The sequence below is a fragment of the Salvelinus fontinalis genome, chromosome 7 (assembly GCF_029448725.1).
Source record: "Salvelinus fontinalis isolate EN_2023a chromosome 7, ASM2944872v1, whole genome shotgun sequence".
In the NCBI taxonomy this organism is placed as follows: Eukaryota; Metazoa; Chordata; class Actinopteri; order Salmoniformes; family Salmonidae; genus Salvelinus; species Salvelinus fontinalis.
Genome location: NC_074671.1, coordinates 2456986 through 2462985, shown reverse-complemented (window position 1 = coordinate 2462985; position 6000 = coordinate 2456986). Strand labels below are relative to the sequence as shown.

Here is a 6000-nt window from a genome sequence, read left to right as displayed (position 1 = left end):
CCAACTACAACAATTGGTATGTAGGCCTACATGATTGGGGATGACGGGCACTTTGACAAACATTCAGCTTGGTTTGTTGTTTAATATCAAGGAAGTGCAATCGTTGACTCCTGAACAATCCCCTGGGTACCAAGAAAGTGGCAATACTGACATTTTAAAATGGAGTCTCTTTTCCACTTCCCATCAACGCATGTTTTCTAATACAATCTTATCAATTCCCGTTTTGCGGATGTAATTGTGTGGATCACGTATGTAATTATCGGGTCATTTAGTTTTGCTGTTGACCATGCCGCGTTCAAAGCACACTGGGAACTCGAGAAAAAAGGAAAAACAATGATCTGATTTTGAACCCCACTCTGAAGTCCAAGTCGTGAACTCTGGCCTCTTACTAGTTCTCACTTTCCAACCTGAAGATCTCAGGTCATGATTATTTATCCGAGTTCCCAGTTGTGTTGACAGCCCCATCAGTCTCGTCTTAGTAGGAATATGGTCGCACGTAGGCTGCGCACTGTTCCTAGTGGACACTTCGCTGTAGACCACTAGAAGTGTCATTTATTCATTTAATTCGTGTTCCATGTTAAACTCAATGTCCCAACTTGGTGACTCTCTGAACTTAAAGTACCTCTAGTGTTTTGTGATATTATATTCCGAAATGTAATGCACAGTGCCCCCCGCCAATATGACAGTTATAAATGTATCTGGCAAAATGTCAATAGTGAAACCCGATGTCCTGTCTGTCCCCCATGATTTCCGAAAGTTGCAAGTCATCCCTTGGTCATCTGCCTTTCTAAGAGTGGCGGTGACATTAAATCTTCATCTGTACTGAACACAAATACGAACGCAACAATTTCAAAGATTTTACTGAGTTACAGTTCAAATAAGGAAATCAGTCAATTGAAATTTGTTCATTAGGCCCCAATCTATGGATTTAACATGACTGCGAATACAGATATGCATTGGTACCAAATACTTAAAAAAAATATATATATGAATGGGCGTGGCTCAGAAAATCAGTCGGTGTTTGGTGTGACCACAATTTGCCTCATGCAATATTGCCACGTCTCCTTCAGAGTTGATCAGGCTGTTGATTGTGGCCTGTGGAATGTTGTCCCACTCCTCAATGGCTGTGTGAAGTTGCTGGATATTGGCAGGAACTGGAACACGCTGTCGTACACGTCAATCCGGCGCATCCCGAACATGCTCAATGGGTGACTTGTCTGAGTATGCAGGCCATTGAAGAACAGGGACATTTTCAGCTTCTAGGAATTGTGTGCAGATCCTTGAGACATCTGTGGCATTGTGTTGTGACAGAACTGCACATTTTAGTGGCCTTTTATTGTTCCCAGCACAAGGTTCACCTGTGTAATGATCATGCTGTTTAATCAGCTTCTTGATATGCCACACTTGTCAGGTGGATGGATTATCTTGACAAATGAGAAATGGTCACTTACAGGGATGTAAACAAATTTTGGGCCAAAATTTTAGAGAAGCATTTTGGTGATTTTAACAATTTCAGCTCATGAGAAGTTGAACCAACACTACGTGGTACATCTTTATATTTTTGTTCAGTGTAGTTTCTGTGGATTGAAGCCTAAAGGCCAGCATGATGTCTTTATGTAAACCATTCATAGAAGCTAACTTTAGTGCCTATTGAGGATAATATCTTCTGGCCGGTGGCGTTTTTAAGATCCCCGGTGGCGTTTTTAAGCTCCCCGGTGGCGTTTTTAAGCTCCCCGGTGGCGTTTTTAAGCTCCCCGGTGGCGTTTTTAAGCTCCCCGGTGGCGTTTTTAAGCTCCCCGGTGGCGTTTTTAAGCTCCCCGGTGGCGTTTTTAAGCTCCCCGGTGGCGTTTTTAAGCTCCCCGGTGGCGTTCCCTGACGCTCGTTATGAACATTAAAACGCATCACCTTACGTTTCCAAACCGAAAGTATCTTTCATAGCAGCGAGAAATGGTTTTCTAAAAACAGGAAGTTGAACTACTAGGCACCTCTTCCAGGGTTGGGGTTCCCTCACAGCCACATCTAAAAACAGGAAGTTGAACTACTAGGCACCTCTTCCAGGGTTGGGGTTCCCACACAGCCACATCTCCGTGTTATATCGCTTGTTTAAGGACAACAGAAGACTGAGATCTGCATGTCCTGACGCCATGTCCTGACGCCATGTCCTAACGCCTACCTGTGTGTGTATACGGAAGACAGACGCCACGTCATTGACAAATACTGTTGGCTGAAACCGTTAAAATCTGTTACAACAAGCTATATTTAGATTTAGTGGAATTATTTTGATGTGATTTGAAAGTAGGGTGCTTTGTTTTTGTTGTTTTTTAGAATGATACCGCAATTAAGAATGGATTCATGTTTTATGTTTTATGTTTTTTGGCTGCCAGAGACAATTTCCCTCTAAACCGGACATGTCAGGACCTTGGACTATATAAGGAATAACGTTAGGCTCCTCTAGTCCATTGCTGAACTCGTCTTTCTATAGCTGACGACTTGTATAGAAGGGGGCCATGTACAGTGACATGTCGCTTATCAAATGGCATTTCTTCAAGTGTGAATTTAAATGTGGCGAATAACAGTGACTCAGTAGAACAGGCGTCTGACTACTTTTGATGGCCACCTTTTATTTGCTTATAATTTAATATCGGATATTTTCTTGGGAGCAAGGTAGAGTTGGAAAACATTACAATGACGTTTCTTCATCTCGCCGTCACTGTGCCTGGTTTGGGATCTGAAGACTGTTAAAGGTTTTGCATCCAATGGCTTTTTTTTTACCGGCTGTTATCCAGTTGGCCCCCAAACCCAACTCTAGTGACTACTGCACCCAGGGGATTGTTCAGGAACAACTCTAGTGACTACTGCACCCAGGGGATTGTTCAGGAACAACTCTAGTGACTACTGCACCCAGGGGATTGTTCAGGACCAACTCTAGTGACTACTGCACCCAGGGGATTGTTCAGGACCAACTCTAGTGACTACTGCACCCAGGGGATTGTTCAGGAACAACTCTAGTGACTACTGCACCCAGGGGATTGTTCAGGAACAACTCTAGTGACTACTGCACCCAGGGGATTGTTCAGGACCAACTCTAGTGACTACTGCACCCAGGGGATTGTTCAGGACCAACTCTAGTGACTACTGCACCCAGGGGATTGTTCAGGAACAACTCTAGTGACTACTGTACCCAGGGGGTTGTTCAGGAACAACTCTAGTGACTACTGTACCCAGGGGGTTGTTCAGGAACAACTCTAGTGACTACTGTACCCAGGGGATTGTTCAGGACCAACTCTAGTGACTACTGCACCCAGGGGATTGTTCAGGACCAACTCTAGTGACTACTGCACCCAGGGGATTGTTCAGGACCAACTCTAGTGACTACTGTACCCAGGGGGTTGTTCAGGACAGGTGTAGTGACTACTGTACCCAGGGGATTGTTCAGGACATGTCTAGTGACTACTGCACCCAGGGGATTGTTCAGGACAGGTGTAGTGACTACTGCACCCAGGGGATTGTTCAGGAACAACTCTAGTGACTACTGTACTCAGGGGATTGTTCAGGAACAACTCTAGTGACTACTGTACCCAGGGGATTGTTCAGGAACAACTCTAGTGACTACTGTACTCAGGGGATTGTTCAGGAACAACTCTAGTGACTACTGTTCCCAGGGGATTGTTCAGGAACAACTCTAGTGACCACTGCACCCAGGGGATTGTTCAGGACCAACTCTAGTGACTACTCTACCCAGGGGATTGTTCAGGACCAACTCTAGTGACTACTGTACCCAGGGGGTTGTTCAGGAACAACTCTAGTGACTACTGTACCCAGGGGATTGTTCAGGACCAACTCTAGTGACTACTGCACCCAGGGGATTGTTCAGGAACAACTCTAGTGACTACTGTACCCAGGGGGTTGTTCAGGAACAACTCTAGTGACTACTGTACCCAGGGGGTTGTTCAGGACAGGTGTAGTGACTACTGCACCCCGGGGATTGTTCAGGACCAACTCTAGTGACTACTGTACCCAGGGGATTGTTCAGGACCAACTCTAGTGACTACTGCACCCAGGGAATTGTTCAGGAACAACTCTAGTGACTACTGTACCCAGGGGGTTGTTCAGGAACAACTCTAGTGACTACTGTACCCAGGGGATTGTTCAGGACAGGTGTAGTGACTACTGCACCCCGGGGATTGTTCAGGACCAACTCTAGTGACTACTGTACCCAGGGGATTGTTCAGGACCAACTCTAGTGACTACTGCACCCAGGGGATTGTTCAGGACCAACTCTAGTGACTACTGTACCCAGGGGATTGTTCAGGACCAACTCTAGTGACTACTGCACCCAGGGGATTGTTCAGGACCAACTCTAGTGACTACTGTACCCAGGGGATTGTTCAGGACCAACTCTAGTGACTACTGTACCCAGGGGATTGTTCAGGACCAACTCTTGTGACTACTGCACCCAGGGGATTGTTCAGGAACAACTCTAGTGACTACTGTACCCAGGGGATTGTTCAGGACAGGTGTAGTGACTACTGCACCCAGGGGATCGTTCAGGAACAACTCTAGTGACTACTGTACCCAGGGGATTGTTCAGGACAGGTGTAGTGACTACTGTACCCAGGGGATTGTTCAGGACAGGTGTAGTGACTACTGCACCCAGGGGATCGTTCAGGACAGGTGTAGTGACTACTGTTGATTTACTGTCTCGTCAAGGCTGCTGATATTAACTGCCAGGGTTTACATTTTGGCGTTATAATAACATGATTCTATTTTGTCCTTTGCCATCTTACAATCAGTCCATTGTTGAGACTTGAGTTCAAGGTGCAATTTATAGACTTTCCCGTTTGGCAAAGTTGACATGGAACCCTTGGTCATTCTGTGTGACGTGCTGGCATTGGTGACGTTGTTAAAACAACTGCTGACCGTTGGACTCCCTCACCGACGTAATATGTTACGGTCTTCATACATACGAACACTACGGCCTTTGTTTTGACACCCCAGTTATGAGATGGACCATTGAGTCAGGCTTTACAAAGCAGTTTTTCTGGGGGGGGGGGGGGGGGGGTTTGAGTAGAGCAGGGCATGTTTAGACAACGCTGGTCCTGGAGTGCCTCAGGCACCTAATGGTTTTGATTTAATCAACCTGGAAGACCAGGTGTGTTGACTTTAGTCACTGAACTGATCAAACAGCTCCGTTGGTCAGGTGTGGTGCCGAGTTGGAACAACACCCTGTAGTACCCGCGACACAGGAACAGGGTTGTCTACCCCTGCTCTAGGGTCCTGCACCACTCCAGGAACAGGATTGTCTACCCCTGCTCTAGGGTCCTGCACCACTCCAGGAACAGGGTTGTCTACCCCTGCTCTAGGGTCCTGCACCACTCCAGGAACAGGATTGTCTACCCCTGCTCTAGGGTCCTGCAGCACCACAGGAACAGGGTTGTCTACCCCTGCTCTAGGGTCCTGCACCACTCCAGGAACAGGGTTGTCTACCCCTGCTCTAGGGTCCTGCACCACTCCAGGAACAGGATTGTCTACCCCTGCTCTAGGGTCCTGCACCACTCCAGGAACAGGATTGTCTACCCCTGCTCTAGGGTCCTGCACCACTCCAGGAACAGGGTTGTCTACCCCTGCTCTAGGGTCCTGCAGCACCACAGGAACAGGGTTGTCTACCCCTGCTCTAGGGTCCTGCACCACTCCAGGAACAGGATTGTCTACCCCTGCTCTAGGGTCCTGCAGCACCACAGGAACAGGGTTGTCTACCCCTGCTCTAGGGTCCTGCAGCACCACAGGAACAGGATTGTCTACCCCTGCTCTAGGGTCCTGCAGCACCACAGGAACAGGGTTGTCTACCCCTGCTCTAGGGTCCTGCAGCACCACAGGAACAGGGTTGTCTACCCCTGCTCTAGGGTCCTGCAGCACCACAGGAACAGGGTTGTCTACCCCTGCTCTAGGGTCCTGCAGCACCACAGGAACAGGGTTGTCTACCTGTGGAGTTGGTAATAG

At 47.6% G+C, this 6000-nt stretch overlaps 1 protein-coding gene across 2 annotated transcripts in view; it reads left to right on the top strand.

Moving 5' to 3' along the window:
- LOC129858928 (glycogenin-1-like) overlaps positions 1-6000 on the top strand; it is a 64892-nt gene that overhangs the window by 316 nt on the left and 58576 nt on the right. The gene's annotated exons all lie outside the window — the stretch shown is intronic.